This window comes from Panthera leo, chromosome C1 (assembly GCF_018350215.1).
Source record: "Panthera leo isolate Ple1 chromosome C1, P.leo_Ple1_pat1.1, whole genome shotgun sequence".
Taxonomy (NCBI): Eukaryota; Metazoa; Chordata; class Mammalia; order Carnivora; family Felidae; genus Panthera; species Panthera leo.
The window spans coordinates 217829342-217843461 of NC_056686.1; positions in this window are offsets into that span (position 1 = coordinate 217829342).

Sequence of the window (14120 nt, forward strand, 5' to 3'; positions counted from 1 at the left end):
TAGAAGAAAATAATTGAAGAACACTTTGCATTGATCATATCCATAGATGATTTTGTTATTTCTTAGCACATTTATTATCATACTATTTATATATTTATGTCATTTAAAATAGTTCTATTTTGGGGCGCCTGGGTGGCTCAGTCAGTTAAGCGTCCGACTTCAGCTCAGGTCATGATCTCACGGTGTGTGAGTTCGAGCCCCACGTCGGGCTCTGTGCTGACAGCTCGGAGCCTGGAGCCTGCTTTGGATTCTGTGTCTCCCTCTCTCCTTATCCCCCCCCCCCACTCACTCTCTCTCTCTCAAAAATAAATAAACATTAAAAAATTTAAATAGTTCTATTTTGGGGCACCTGGGTAGCTCAGTCGGTTAAGTGTCTGAGCCTTGAGTTTGGCTCAGGTCATGATCCCAGGGTCGTGGGGAAAATATCTCAGGGTCTAGCCAAGCAAAAGTAAAAATCAGATGGCCCCCTTGGAAGAATATTTACAACATCTCTAACAGAGTTAATATTCATAATAGATGAAGACTTTTAATTAATAAGCAAAATGCTTATGGCCCAATTGGAAGATGGATGAAAGATATAGTCAATTCATAGAAGATGCCAGTGGGGAAGAACGCGTGAGACCGACGTTTAACCTTCCTGTCAAGAAATAACGTGGCTGAGAGTCTAGAATCCAGACAGGACAGAGTTAACCTGGGTTGGAATCCCAGCAGGTCAGGGCGCCCTGCCTTCGGCCTGTGCTGGGCTCCCTTACTGGCTTGTGACTTTGGGCAAGTGGCTGAAACTTCCTGCCTCACTTTCCCCTGTATTTGGGTTAATCCACATGGCACCTACTTTGTGGGTTATCGTCAGAAATCGCATTCCTGGTTACGAAGTACAAATATCAGTCATTGGCATACAGTAGGCTCTATACGAGTATTGGCCATTCATCACGATCTGTGTCAATATCATAGGGCACAGTTTTCAGCTGGCAGAAGTTAAAAAGACCCAATACTACGTGGTGTGGTTGAGGATGTGGTGGTGTAACTTGTTCACTATTTTTAAAGGGTGTTTTGGAAGTACTTCTCAAAACTAAAAACGGGAAATCTTTTTCCGACCCAGGAGAAAGCTGAAGCAGACACATGAGCGCCATCGACAAATAAAAGGTCTGGAGGGTGGGAGCAGGGTAGCACCTGTTCTCTGTGGCTGTAGGACTGACCCCTGGGTGACAAATGTGCAGTGACAGACTTTGGGTCTGAATAAGGAAGGAGTCTCCACTCACATACAGATTGGTTCAGAGACGGTGTGGCTGGTCCGGGTAGATAGTGAGAGCCCCGTCACAGGAGGTATGCAGGCAGAACTGGTGACCACTTCTCAGGGAAGCTGTTGAGGATTCCACTGGATGCTCCTGCAGCTACTCCCAGGCCTTGCCCACCCCCAGTAAGGAAGAAACCAGCCCACCATCCCGGGTCCCCACCCCAGCCCCTTACTGCCCTGTCTGCTGTCTCTTAACACGCACACCCCCTCGTGCACAAAGGCTAGAGCTTCAGGCCTCAGCAGAGAAGATCTTCAGGACCCCGGCAGGCTGAGCCTGGCTGTGGTTGCTGGTCCCCTCAAGGCCCCTGTCACCGCTCAAGTTTGCCTGGAGAGGCCTGTCTGGGCCCCAAGTGCCCTCCTCCAGCCAGGGAGCTTCCGTCCTTCTCTCCTGCACGGAAACCGCCTCCGCCACGGCCCCGGGGACACCAGGGGAACATTGCAGGCAGCTCCTGATGAGATGTGCCTCTCGGAACAGATACTGACTGGGACGAGGGCATTCCCTGTGTGAGATCCTTCCGGGATTTTCCAAAATTGTCATTGACACTCCGGGGCTAGGCTGTCTTCTGCGATCACAGGCCCGGCGCTGGCCGGCTGCCTGGCTGCCTGGATTGGCTGCAGTCGCCCTGGGCTTTGAACCTCAGTCAGGGCTCCCTGTCTGGGAAGTCTCCTCTCCCGTTCTGCTGGGGCCTCGGGGAAAAAGAACCCTCTCGGTGGGAAATCGTTTACAAGGATCCTTTGCTTCCCGTTTCCCATGTGAGCCTCTCCGGGGCTGGGAGTCAGGCCTCCTACCCATTTTACAGATGAGAAAGCCAAGGCTGCAGGGGCAAGTCACAGGCCTCCGCCAGCTCTAAATCCCAGGCACCTTTGGGGTAAACGGGGCCGGGGCTGAGTTGCAGAGCGTGTGGCCCAGGGGAGCAGCCCTGGAGGCTGCTGCTGGCGGTGGGGCCGCTTTGTCCTGTCATCTGAGCGCAGCGCTAAGGAGGCCCTTGCTCTAAGGGAGCCCAGCGCGCCGTGGGGGACCCCGGCCCTGCTCCAAACCCCGCACCCGGGCTGGACCCACAGCCACCTGCGGGCCGCAGCCGCTAAATCTGAGTGGGTCTGTGGGGCCCCCGGTACCTTAGGGACCCGTGAAGGTGTTTTGATTTCTTTTATAATCAGATAAAAAGGAACTTTTAGGTCAGAGTAGAAGTTTTCATATATACTATTAACATAGTCGTCTTTCTATCAACACAGTTGTAAAAGGTCATTTTTAATGCTTTTGGCGGAGGAAGGGCCCACGAAGACACAAGTGCCCGCAGCCTGAGTGGGTGCCGGGTCCCACCCCGTCCCCCGCACGGCTGGGCCCACCTCGGAGCTGCCCTCTGTCTGCTCTCCGCCCGGCGCCTCGTCCAGGGGGCCCACAGAGCTGGCGCTCTTCCGGTGGGTTTTCCGCTTCAGGGATTATGCGTCTGAAGGGAACTGTCTTTGGGGCACGTTCAATACAAACACTGGGATGCATTTAAAAATAGAAGGTTCCAAAAAAACCCCTCTTAAACCCCGGATCTGTAGCGTTCAGCTTATGGGGATGGTTGTGAAATCAGAACCTTGGCCGTGGACTTGGTTCTCTCAGCCTGTGTGCTCCTCCCCGATGCCCCCCCCCCCCCACAGTGGCCCCCGTGCCTCAGCCGAGGGCGGTCCCCACCCCCCCACCCCCGACCCCACGGGGCTCCTGTCCTGCAAGGCTGCACACCCGTTTCTGTATCTCCCTCATCTGTACACCTGCCCAAACAACCGTGCGTGCTGTTTAGATTCTCGGACCCCTCAGCAGTGGAATGAGGAAGGTCACAGCTTGTAAAGAGCAAGGTGGTCTCCCGGGGGGTGAGGTGGACCACGGGTCATGCGGCTTCCCCTCCCCGTGCCCTGCAGAGGGGCCTGGCGGGGCCCAGCCTGCGGGGCGCCTGCAGTCCACACCCGGCCGCCTGGCTGCCTGCCTGGCCGACCCCCAGATGCTGGCACTCGAGGCCCTGAGCTCTGGTCGCCGGGCGCCGGGCAGGCCGGAGCCGCCTGTGCCCCACCAATGTCACGCTTCCGGGAACTGTGCGTGATTTTACAGTAAAGAATTGCTTTTAATGTTTATTTATTTCAAAAGTTTTTAATATTTGTTTTTGAGAGAAAGAGAGAGAGACCCAGAGGAGGCAAGGGGGAGGGGCAGAGAGAGAGGGAGACACAAAATCCGAAGACTCCAGGCTCCGAGCTGTCGGCACAGAGCCCGACGTGGGGCTCGAACTCACGGACCGTGAGATCATGACCTGAGCCGAAGTCGGACGCTCAACCGACTGAGCCCCCCAGGCGCCCCACACACTTTATAGTAAAAACAGAAGTAGTCAGCAGGGAGAATTCATCACTTGATTATCTTCCTGTGCCCCTGAGGTTATTTTTTATCTGGACTGCTCGTCTCTTCCCAGCTGCTGTTTCGTTTCATTCCCTTCAGCCAGGCTGGGAGTAGTGACACTATGGAAACGGGCACAGTGACAGAGTGACCCCAATAATGACGCACGTGTCAGAGCCACACTTGTGAGTCGCGGCCACAACGCACACAGGAGTTCAGCCAAAATCAGCAACATCTTCTATGAGAATAGATGTATTATATCCCTGTTAATATTTATAATTCACCTCTCCCCGCCCACCCCGACCAGGGGAGGAGACGTCTCAGGTGTGGTCCTCTGGCTGGGATTGGGGGGCAGGAGGGTCTCCTTGTGGTGCGGGGCCTCCCCCCTGCCGGCTCCGCCCACCGGAGGGCAGCCCCTGCAAACCCCCCTAGGTGCCTGGGGTGATCCTCCCTTCCAAGACCATCTCCTTCCAGAAGTGGTTCATCAGGTGGCATTCCTCCCGAGTCCCCAGGCCCCTGTAAAGGCGGGTCCGCTGGATCTGGGGGGGCTGCCGCGGGAGGAGCGCAAGGAAGGTGAGCTGATCGCTTTACAAACAACCGTACCTGCCCCGCAGCAGACAAAACGGCCTCCTGAGGTTCTAGCTCCTTCAGCCTCTGTTTTCTGGAACAGGCGCATTTGGGGGCTTTGGAGGTGGCCTCCTCCCCGTCAATTTAGTGGCTCCAGGCTGCTGAGGCGCTCCTAGGGGTCTGGCACGTGGCAGGGGGGTTCCAGAACCAGAGAAGAGCTGGAGCACGGGGGGTGGGGGTGGGGGGCATTGCAGATGGGGCAGAACTTGCCTCCTCCACCCCAGGGAAGATCGGCTGCCCCAGCCAGGGTCCTGACCTGGGAAGCAGGGGAGGGGCGGGGTCCCCCGTGTCCTTCCCTGATCACCGGTGCCTCTGTGGATCCTGTGTGGGGCAGGCCTCAGGCCAGCAGCAGCAGCACTGAGTGGCTCAAGAGGTAGGTGGGTGGCGGTTCCCGGTCCTTTGCCCCCACAGCTGCTGCTGCTTCTGTCTCAAAGACCTTTGTTGTTTGAGCTTTCTGCTCGCCGAGTATTTGTTCGGCCAGAAACCAGCGCCAAGAGGGAAATAAACATGGCTCACGGCCCCGCCTTCCTAAGTGAACCCCCATTCACATGCTGGCCGCTGGCGTGGGTCCGTTTTCCCATCTTTACAAACCGTTTTTACAGGGGAGCCCGGGTGGCTCGATCATCACCACCACCTGCCTCCGGAACTTTCTCGTCTTCCCCAAACTGAAACTCTGTCCCCAGGACACCCTGCCCACCGCCCCCCCAGCCCCCCCAGCCCCTGGCGCCCACCCTTCTGCTCTGACCCTGTGGGTGTGACGGTCTGGGGACCTCACGGAAGTGGAACCACACAGTGCTGTCTTTCTGCGACTGGCTCGTCTCACCAGGCACGACGGCTGCGTTTCATCCAGGTTGTAGCAGCGGCAGCCTTTCGCTTCAAGGCTGACACACATCTCAGTCCATGGAGAGACCACATGTGGTTTATCTGTTCGTCCGCTGATGGACACACAGGTTGCTCTCAGTGCTTGGCTATCGCGAGTAATGCTGTTGTGAACGCGGCTGTCCAGATCCCCGTTCGCGTCCTCGTTTCCCGTTCTTTTGGGTGGATGCGCGGAACTGGGGTTGCGGGGATCCCATGAGGGTTCTCTGATTGTTTGAGGAATCCCCGGTCTGTTTCCCATAGCAGGGGCACCGTTGTATTTCCCCACCAGCAGCGCCCAGGGTTCCCATCCCCCCACATCCCTGCCCGCACTTATTTTTGTGTTCTGCGTAATTTTGAAAAGGACCTGGGGCACCGTGTTATACCATCCAGGCCCATTCGGTCAAGCCCGTTGATGGTCTCACCCAAATTTGCATCCTGGAAGATGTTTCTCCTTCTTGTTTCATCACTTACTGAGAGAGGTATTGAAAAGTGTGCTGCCCACTAGGAACATTATTTCCCTTGATATGTATTTTCATCCTTTGCCTTTATATCTCTCTGAATTTTCACATTTTGTGTCTCTTGAAACATTCTGTCAGGCAGTCTTTGTTTTCACCCGGAGAATCTATTCCATTTGGACGTATTATACTCTCTCATTACGTGGGCTCAGTTTTTCCTACTTTTTTGTTCTTGCTCACTTCCCCCCTACCTTTTTTTTTTTTTTTTTTTGCCTTGTTTTGGAAAAAGAAAAGTTTTTGTCCTATTTTTTATTTTTCTTACTCCATTTTCCTAGACCTGTCTAGTTTGAAAGTTATGCTTTCAAACTATGGTCGTTATTTTAATAGTTACTTTAGCTACTTTAAACTCCTTCGAGTTTACAAAGTGTAAGATTAATCCGTATCTTTAGCTTCCTTCCAACAATACGAGGATAACCCTGACTAATATGATGTAGTACCTCGTGTTTTAAGTTTCTTTTAATTAAATTTTTTAAATTTCATTTATTTATTTATTTATTTATTTATTTATTTAAATGTTTATTCATTTTTGAAAGACAGAGAGAGACAGAGCACAAGCAAGGGTGGGGCAGAGAGAAAGGGGGACACAGAATCCGAAGCGGGCTCCAGGCTCTGAGCTGTCAGCACCAGAGCCCGACGTGGGGCTCGAACTCACGAACTGCGAGATCGTGACCTGAGCAGAAGTCCGATGCTCAACCGACTGAACCACCCAGGCACCCCTAAAAAATTTTTTTTAACGTTTATTAATTTTTGAGACAGAGAGAGAGACAGAGCATGAGCAGGGGAGGGGCGGAGAGAGAGAAGGAGACACAGAATCCCAAGCAGGCTCCAGGCTCTGAGCTGTCGGCACAGAGCCCAACTCGTGGCTTGATCCCACCACCCTGGGATCATGACCTGAGCCCAAACCAAGAGTTGGATGCTTGACGGTCTGAGCCACCCAGGCGCCGCCCCCGCCCTGTGTTTCGATTTTGCCTGTTTTTTTTAGTTTGCGAACTGTTTTATTGTTGCTTATCTGGGCAGCCAACTCTCTCAGAATGTATTCACCTATTTACCAGTATCTGCTCATCATTCTGTCGTGCATCTCAGACTTCCATCCGGGATCCTTCTCCTTCTTTCTAAAACTGATCGATCGCTCAGAAGTCTCCCGAAGGAACACGTGCAGCAGCCAGCAGACTTGTGTGCACAAAGCCGCGGGAGCACCCGTGAGGCTTGCCTGGACAGTGAGTCTATGGAAACCGTCCGCCCTCGGCCAACCTGCCTTCCTCCGGTGGCAGGGGCCACACGCCCAGCTCAGCCTGAGGCCCCAGGTCATGGCATCCCCATGCCCCATCTCTGGGGCTGCGGGCGGCCTTCGCCAGCCCCCTGCCTCTGCAAGGAGTTGTGCTCAAGCTGGTACTTAAACTAAACAGACTTCCTATAGGAAACACACACACACAATCACACGTCTGCTGACGTCGCTTTTATGGACATTTCCCCAAGAAATATTTCTCTCTGGAAAAATAAATTCACAGGATGTAATTAAAACCACTATATGTGTATGTTGGCCTGGGCGCCTCCTAAGTGCTTCACCAAATGGGCCACCAAATAAAGAAATAAAGGCTGGCTTTGTTCACGTCTAGGAACAATGATCTTTATTAATTGTAGCCCAGGGCATTCTTGGGTTACTTTATGCATTCAGAAGCAGCCAGCACGTGCCCTCGGTGCTGACCGCAGTGTGTCCACAGCTGCAGGGGACAGGGCAAGGGTGGCTCTGGGTCAACCGGATAGAGGCAACTGAAGGTTGAATGGCAGGTACTTTCTGGCTGTGACCTTTGAGAAAAGAATATCGCCATCTCGTCTTCAAATATCGGAAAAGTTTCTGAAAATCAAAATCAAAAAATCTCTGGAAGACAGTTACCGAAGCAACGTGCTTTTGAGTGACGTGGCAGAAAGGGGCTATGTGGCTGCGTTGTCTTCTGTGGCCCTCTTGCTCTGTCCCTTTATCTACTTTTGGGGGACCTCCCGGGCCCTGGGGGGGGGTATGCAGCTCTGGGACTGGCACTGGCCCCTGTGGTGGGCACGGGGCCACAGGACGGCACTCAGAGTATTCCCTGGCATGGAGGGAGCATGAGGGCTGAGAGGCTGTTTTCTCGCAGTGGCTGAACGAGGTGTTTGAAGGTCGATGGTGACGCCACGCAGAGGAAACTGTCACAGGGGAGGCTGCACACAGAGCAAAACAACTCTAAAGATGGATGACACTTGGGGCCAGACTTTGGGTTCCAGGATCCAGCTGTGCCTGAAGACCATCCCACCTTGGACACCCCTGTTCTATAGACGTCTTAGGGGGTATTCAGTTTTGTCAGCTTGGCTAGGTCATGGTGCCCAGTTGTTTGGTCAAACAGCAGTCTGGATGTGCGGTGAAGGTATTTTGCAAATGGAATTAACATCCACAATCAGGTGACTTTAAATTAACATTATCCTTAATAATCCGGGTGGGCCTCATCTAATCAGTTGAAGGCCTTAATGGCAAAAATAGGTTTCTCTGAAAAAAAAGCAGTTCTGCCTCAAGACTGCAGCATACAGACTCTGGGTTTCCAGGCTGCCAGGCTGCCCTATGGATTTTGGACTCAAGACTACAAGATCAGCTCTCGTCTGAGTTTCCAGCCTGCTGGCCTGGATTTCAGACTTGCCAGCCTTCACAATCACATGAGCCAGTTCCTTAAAATAAACCTCTTTGTGTGTGTGTGTGTGTGTGTGTGTGTGTGTAATAATAGACACATATAAATGCACATACACACATACACACACACACACACACACACACACACACATCCTATTGGTTCTGTGTCTCTGGAGAACCCTGACTGATACAGAGGGCTTCCCAGGGCAGACCCTAAAGTGTGTGCAGGAGATTAAGCATGGGCTCCCAGGGGAGTGGAGCAGGCAGTGGTAGGGGACAGGGAAGGGGGGACGCAGGTGGAATGTGATTTCAGGCATCGGCAGGAACCAAACCGTGGGAGGCTCGGAGTGGGAATCCTGCCTCCGGCAAGGGGTGTAACTTCCACGTACTTCTTTGTCTCTTGCCTCTTTGCAGAATGGTGGCTGCGGGCATGAACAGTGTCTGCTACAACGGGGTAGATGCTTCTGTCCCTACTGGTTTGAGTTGAGACCCTCATTAGCAATGGGGAGTCCTGACAAGTCACCCACGGGCTGCGTGAATGAGAGGAACCGAACCGCCTTCCCAAAGACCATGGCAGAAACTCGTAATCATCCAAGTGGCCAGACTCTGCTGGTCGATACAGGCTTGGAGCAGGGGCTCTGGGGCCAGAGGAGCCTGACCCTGGCCCACTGGCTGTCCAGGGCTCTGTCTGCAGAATGTGAACCGAGAGACCCATGGTGGAGGTGAATGCCTGAGCTGATGGTCGCGAAGGGTCAGGCTGGAGTTTCTGTCTCTGAGACCAACGACCAGTCACAGGGGGAGGGGCTGAAGCTCAGAGAGGACCAAGGAAACCCATCTGCAGAGAGGGGTAGAGGAGAGGCTGGCAAGCTGAGAGAGGGAGGGTGAGACACACAGGGTGCTAGAGGGAGAGAGTCAGGGAGAGTGAGACATCGGGGCAGAGCAAGACCAAGGTTCAGGGAAACAGTGAGAGGCAGAGACGGAGAGACAGAGTGATGGGGAGAGATCGACGGAAAGGCAGAGAGAGCGACTGAATTATCTAAAATAGCGGCAGCAATATACGTCCCTCCCCCACTGCGATCCTTGCTTTGGAAACGACATTGACATTCCTTATAGAGAGGTGGGCAAGGTCTACTCTCTCCCTCTCTCTGGACACTCCCCTGGGAATCCAGCCCTCATATTGTGAGGAGCCCAAGCCCACAGGGAGGCCACGCGTCGTGCTCGGATGGCACCAGCCCGGGAGCCGGCGCCCCTCAGACGCCCCCAGCCCCAGCCTTTGAACTCCCAGCTGAGGCCTCGGACATCGTGAGGCAGAGGCAAGCCTTTCCTGCTGTGCCCCATCCAAGTGCTTGGCCCGCGGACACCCTGGGAGATGACCCAGGATCGCTGTCCTTGGAAGTTGCTAAGTTCTCGCTTACCTGGTAATGGATGAGGAGAGAGAGAAGGGGCACGAAGGGAAAAAGACAGGCAGAGATAAATACAGAGACCCGTATCGGAGCAGGCTGCAAGAGAGAAACACAGCAAGAGTCAGAGAAGCTTCTGAGTCCAGTGCAGCCAGCCTTTCTAGGCCACCTTGTGTCCCCAAGCCAAACTGAAGACTCCTTTGGACCAAAAGCGGCTTCAGTGGGCCTGGTCTGTGTCTGTTGGCCACCAGGCCTCTCGCAGGAATGAACGCAACCTTCCCGTGCCCCACGCTGCCCAGCCCACGGGACACAGGTGTTTTCTGTCCTCTGGGCTCCGGCTGGGCTGGTGTGGGTGGCGTGGGGTCACCCCGGGTCTCCTTGGAGTCCTGCATGCGTTTCCTCCTCGTCCCTCTGCACACGGCAGCCAGTGTGCCCCTTGTCAAACCTGATCCGATCCCTGTACCCCGAAGCCTTCCCTGTGACACCAGGGGAGGCCCGGTCAGTAAGCCGGCCCCTCCCTGGCCTTCACCCGACTGCCCAACTGCCCGTTCCCCGGACTTCTCTTCGTGGTTAACTTTCCGCCCTTCTCTGCCTCCTGCGGAAGCCTCCTCGCACCCCAGCCCTGCTCTGTCCCTCACAGCCCTCCCTCAGCCGGTGATTTGTGATTCTGGCTCCATTTACTGGGGGTATTCATTGCTTGCAGCCGCCCCCATAAGTCACCACACACTCAGTGGCTTAAAAACGCAGAAATGTATTCTCGCACGGTTTGGAGGCCAGGGGTCTGAAATCGAGGTGTCTGCAGGGCCGCATTCCTCCTGGGGCTTCCAGGCCAGGTCCTTCCGGTCTCTTCCGGCTCCTGATGGCCCCCGGCTTCCTTAGCTTGTGGCCACATCCTCCAATCTCTGCCTCCTTCTCATGTGGCTTCTCCCTGTGTGTCTGAGTCTCCAATCTCCCTCTGCCCATCTCCTATCAAGACACTTGTCATTGGGCTTAGGGCCTAGCCTGAGCCCAGGGCCATGAGATCATTGCCCGGATTTCATCTGCAAAACCCCTTTTCCGAACAAAGTCGCGCTGTCCGGTTTCAGAGGTTGGGAGGTGGGCTTCTGCTTCTGGGGGGGGCCACCGCGCACCCCGCCACATTGGGCCACAGGTGCCGTGGGCTGGGGCCGGGTCCACTCACCCCTGCACGCGGGACCACGCACAGCGCCTGGACGAGGACGCTTGTTAGCTCTGGTCGATGAATGACTTTATCCGTTTGTTCAATAACAAGTGCTGGGCAGCTCCCGTGAGAGAATCAAAATATTTGTCCGACCAGAGGCAGCTTTCGAGGAAGCTCCGTGGCCGCCAGCAGAGATAACACGGCTCTGAGTCCAGGTGGGAAGAGATAAACGAGGCGGATGTGTGCGTGGGGGCTGGCGGGGAGCCCAGGCGCCCCCGAGAGGCTCGGGTGGGGGCAGGGAGGCATCTGGGGAGCCGGAGAAACACGTCGCCCTGGGCTGCTTTGTGGGGGGCCGGCAGGGTCCGGGTCGTGCAGACACTGGCTTCTGGATGTGTCCTGGAAGCTGCCCGAGGGAGGAGGCTGGGGTGAAGGGCCCCACGCGTCCAGCGAAGGAACACGTGGGAGTTCCCAGGATGTCATAGGAACTGTCAGCCCACATGACAGAGCCGAATCTCAGCTACTTTCTCTGCAGGGAAAATTGACCTGGTGGCAAGGGGGGGAGGCAGTTCAGGGCCGGGCGACGGACAGCAATTCCAGGGCTGGGGGAGGGGCCCAATTCACTCTGGTTTTAAAACCGGGAGTCCTGCGTTCGGGAACCCCCTCGGTCGGGGGCGCAGCGGGAGGGTTGGTCCCTTAGGACTGGGCGAGCCGTCCCTGAGTCTGTGGGCTCTGCCGTGAGTCACTACCCCCTGCAGACTCAGGCACAGGCCCTTCCTGCGTCTGGAGGCCTGGGGCTGAGATTTCCTCGCCAAGCCCCAGAATCTCCCTCCCCCTCCCTGTGACGGGAGCTCGGCAGGTGCTTAGGCAGGTGGTGAAAGGAGAAGATGGAGGACACGTGGTCTCACTGCCACCTGTGGGGACACACGCCTCAGCAGGTCAGCCCGGGGCTCCACGCTGTCCTCGGCCATCTCCGGCCCGGGAGAGTGGGTGTGTGAAGAGGCATTGTGGGCCACACTGACCGCTCCCCACCCTTCTCCACTGCCTTTCCCTGCCCCAGCCTGACTGGAGGCCTGCTGGGACACTGCCTCTGACTTGCTTTGACCCTTGCTTCCCTCCCAGCCTGGGCAGAGAAGGAGGGTGGGTCCCCAACCCGGGATGCAGTGTGGGAGAAGGGGGGCCTGGCCTGAGGCTCCTGGGAGGAGATGCCCCAAACGCAGGCCCAAAGGGTCCCCAGAACCAGGAAAGCTGCCCTCTCCCACCCTGTCGTTTGGTGATTTACTGCCTGTTCCCGGAGCTGGGTGGTGGGGATCGAGCTGCCAGCAACCCCGAGCCCGGGCCGGGGTCCTCACCACATGCAGCTGTGGGGCTCAGGCTTCTAGCCACTGGGAGCACTAGCAGTGTTTTGGGAGGAGGGGAAGGGACAGGAGCGGGGACGAGGGGCCCCAGCCCAGACCTCCTGAGCCAGAAAGCTATCATTGGACATTTTTGCTATAAAGATGATGCCTGATGAGTAGCACCATAGCTGAATCTCTCACACATCTGGTTACTTCCCTAGAATAAATGCCTAGAAGAGGAATTTCTGATCAAGGTGTCCTCCAGGAAGACTGGGCTAGATTTCAAGGAGGGCTCATCCTGGGGACAGTGGGCATTTTGTTCTGGGGACATAGATGGGTGGGCTGCTGTGGGGGTGGCCTGAGCTGTCAGATGGCAACAGGAGGCCGTGGGTGATCTTAGGGTGGGAGGAAGCAGTGGGTGTGGGAGAATGTGAGGGTGCTGCCGGGACTCGGAGGGGGGCAGACACAGCCCCCACTGTGCCCGGGGTGGCACCAGCCCCGTGTCCATGGGCTGGCATGCCCCGCGAGCCCACGCCTGGGCTGGCACTGGCAAACTCTGTTGGTTATAGATTACGCGAGCTGAATTACTCCCATCTGCAGAATTCACTGATCATCCTCTTGTTGGTGGGTGTTCGGGGCTTAAAGGACCTGGAGGAAGTGGGCCCTGGAGAGAGGTGAGGCCTGAGGAGAGCGGCCCCAGGGGTGCCGAGCGCCGTCTCAGCCGCTGTGTGCTTTGGGAATGGCACCAGGCCCCTTAACCTCAGGCTCCTGAAAAACGGGAGGGTTAATGCCTCTTCCGGCGCCTGCTGGCATTGACGGTACTGTCCTCGTCTGGTGGGCGCTTAGGAGGAGGGGTGGGAGGCCGTGAATGGAGTGGGGCCTCAGATCTTTCTCAAGAAGAGACAGGATTCCGAGGGCAGCATCAAAGCCAGGCCTAGGCACAGAGTGACGCTCTGCTCTGGGCACTTAACCCCTAGATACAAAGGCACTGATGCCTGGGGACCGGGAAGGCAGCATTGCTGAAGCTGGTTGGGACAGGGCTGCACACTAGAATCACCTGAGCCTCAAAAATCGTGAAGGCCCAGGCCACACTTCAGACCATCTGCATCAGGACCTCTGGGGTGGGGGTAAGTGGGGCCAGCCTTCCTTTTTTTTTTTAAATAGTGATAACATTTAGGGGTGCCTGGGGGGGCTCAGTCGGTTGAGCTTCCGACTTCGGCTCAGGTCATGATCTCACGGCTCGTGGGTTTGAGCCCCGCGTCGGGCTCTGTGCTGACAGCTTGGAGCCTGGAGCCTGCTTCCAATTCTGCGTCTCCCTCTCTCTCTGCCCCTAACACACTTCAATTCTGTTTCTGTCTCTCTCAAAAATAAATAAACATTAAAAAAATAAAAAAAAAATAAATTGTGGTAACTTATACATCATAGACTTTATTATTTTAAATTGTTCCCCCCCCCCAAGTTTATCTTGTGAGGGAAAGAGAGAGCAAGCATGCACATGTGAGCGGGGGAGGGGCAGAGAGCTAGGGAGGAAGAGAGAATCCCAAGCATTGTCAGCATGGAGCCCCCTAATCGGGGCTCGAACTTACGAACCGTGAGATCATGACCTGAGCCCAAATCAAGAGTCAGACGCTTAACCAACTGAGCCACCCAGGCACACGTATTTAACCTTTTTAAAGCGTACAGTTCAGCAGTGTTATGTGCATTGACACTGTTGTGTGATTGATCTGTGGTCAATCTCCAGAACTTTATCATCTTCACAGACTCAAACTGTGCCCTTTAAACAAATCCCCATTCTCCCCGCCCCCAGCCGCTGGCTCCGCTGTGCTGTTTTCCTTCTCTAAAGAGTTTGACTCCTCCAGGGACCTCACACAAGTGGAATCACACAGCATTTGTCCTTTTGTGAATG